Source organism: Penaeus chinensis, chromosome 35 (assembly GCF_019202785.1).
Source record: "Penaeus chinensis breed Huanghai No. 1 chromosome 35, ASM1920278v2, whole genome shotgun sequence".
NCBI classification, from domain to species: Eukaryota; Metazoa; Arthropoda; class Malacostraca; order Decapoda; family Penaeidae; genus Penaeus; species Penaeus chinensis.
In genome coordinates this window covers 13,234,195-13,236,694 of record NC_061853.1, presented here as the reverse complement: position 1 = coordinate 13,236,694, position 2,500 = coordinate 13,234,195, and positions in this window count along the sequence as shown.

Below are 2,500 nucleotides of genomic sequence, written 5' to 3'. Positions count from 1 at the left end.
GAAAGTGCCAGTCGTACATTTTTTCCAGTGCATTTGCAGATGCAGAAAGGCCAGAAGGAAACGCTCACGTTAATCATGAGCCAGTCATAAATCTGCAACTGTGTCAGTCATGCTGTAACATTTGTACCAGTCATGATCCACTTTGAATAGCAGTATCGATCACAATCATGAAATTGCATTACCGCTAGTTATGCTGCTGTGTCAGTCATGCATCAGCACTGTGTTGATAGTGCGACTGCGCCAGCACGATTTACGCTCCTGCGGTAAGCAGCTCTGACCAAGATCACTGCTCACTTTGTAGCAGTGTTAAGTATTTGCATGGGTCAATGATATTCATGCTTCTGTTTCGAAGCCACATATCTGACATGCATTCAGTGTTGTACATTTATACTTCAATTATTGATAATTATGCACCTCTATAAATATTAGCATCATATATCTATACTGTGTGCAAATCTATATTTGTGCATCCAATTTTTTTTTTTTTATTATCATTATTATCATTATTATTATTATTATTATTATTATTATTATTATTATTATTATTATTATTATTATTAATATTATTATTATCATTATTATTATTATTATTATGTACACTACAATTACTGCTAATTATCCACCTCGATAAATACGAGCTGTTTGCTGCCATCACAAATCTCTACTATGTGAGAATAAATATTTGTGCATCCAAATGGCGTTTTAATTATCATTATTCCCCAAATGATACTGATGTGATTCAGCCTTAGCCCGTACCTGCGTCAGGTTTGTATATTGACGGTAAACAGAGATATCATTTCCTGATTATCAATATCTAAAACGTTAGACTTTGATAACACATACCTAGAGCTTAACATGTGTTAGAAGTTTGCTGAAGATAGACAATCATGATGTTAATTAGTTGGTGTTATACCTCCCGTTAATGTCATCGGAACAAAATGTTGCTAAGAGAGCCATACAGTCCTGGACGAGAGTGTCATAAGGTAGCCCAAGGTCGCCGGAGTCATGTTGATTGTACAGGCAGTATCATGCCGAGTCAGCCTGGTACAAAGGCTGTTGATTGTACAGGCAGTATCATGCCGAGTCAGCCTGGTACAAAGGCTGTTGCAGGCGCTGTTGCCCCACATGCAAAGCGCTCCAGCGTCCTTCCTCTCAACGCACCTCGGGACTAGTTATTATCTAATGAGGGAACCATAAGCGTAAATCCTTCGTGCGGTGCATTAGATAACAGATGCCAGTCTGTTTTTTGTGTATTACATATAGTAAAAATTGATTTTAAATATATTATTATCATATCTAGAGCTAAGTGAAAAACATAAAAATAAACCAGGAACACTACACTTCAACTGCATTAGTAACAAGTGGTGTGTTGTTTCCAACGAAAAACTATTTTACTATTATCATTATCATCATCAATACACTCATCGACATCTACATTATTAGCATTATGCAGTTATTCTTATTCTTATTGTTCCAGTATATCAGTATATCATTATCAGTAGTAGTATTCATTTTACTAGTACAATGATAATTAATAATGATTTTAGTACCGTTTTTGTACTTGCTGTTCTTACTATTGATTATTATTACTAATATTACTATTATTTTTCTTAATATTAGTATTCTCATTATTACTATTACTATTATTATTACTATTATTATTATTATTATTGATATTGTCGTTGTTGTTGTCATTACTACTACTATTATTATTATTATCATTATTATTATCATCAACATCATTACCACCATCATCAATTTTTTTTCATCATTATTATCATAAGTATTAGTATTAGTATTAGTATTAGTATACCTATTACAACAATCATTATTACTACTATTCTTATTTGTATTATTGCTATTATTATAATCATTATTATTATCATTATTATTATTATTGTCATTATCATTATTACCATTATTATTATTATTATTATTATTATTATTATTATTATTATTATTATCATTATCATTATCATTATCATTATTACCATTATTATCATTATTATTATTATTGTTGTTGTTGTTGTTGTTGCTATTTATGTTATCATTATTATTATCATCGTCATCACATCCTCATCATCATCATCATCATCATCATCATCACTTTTAATATTATTGCTAGAAAAACCCACAAAGCACAAACTAGATTTGCTGAAACTGAGGCAACATTTCGGTCCCTCCTGGATATCCTCTTCAGGTGGAAAACGGAATCCAGGAGGATTCCAAAACTGTTGTCTCAATTTCAATAAATCTAGTTTGTGCTTTGTGGGTTTTCTACCATAGTATCGTGTTGACAGAGTGTTGTACCATTCATTATTAATATCATTATTATAATTACTACTAGTATTATCATCATGACCATTATCATTGTTATTATTATCATTATTATTGTTATTATTGTTGTTGTTGTTCTTGTTGTCATTATTACCATTATTAGTATTACATATATAATTATTATCATTATTAGTATTATATATATCATTATTATCATTATCAT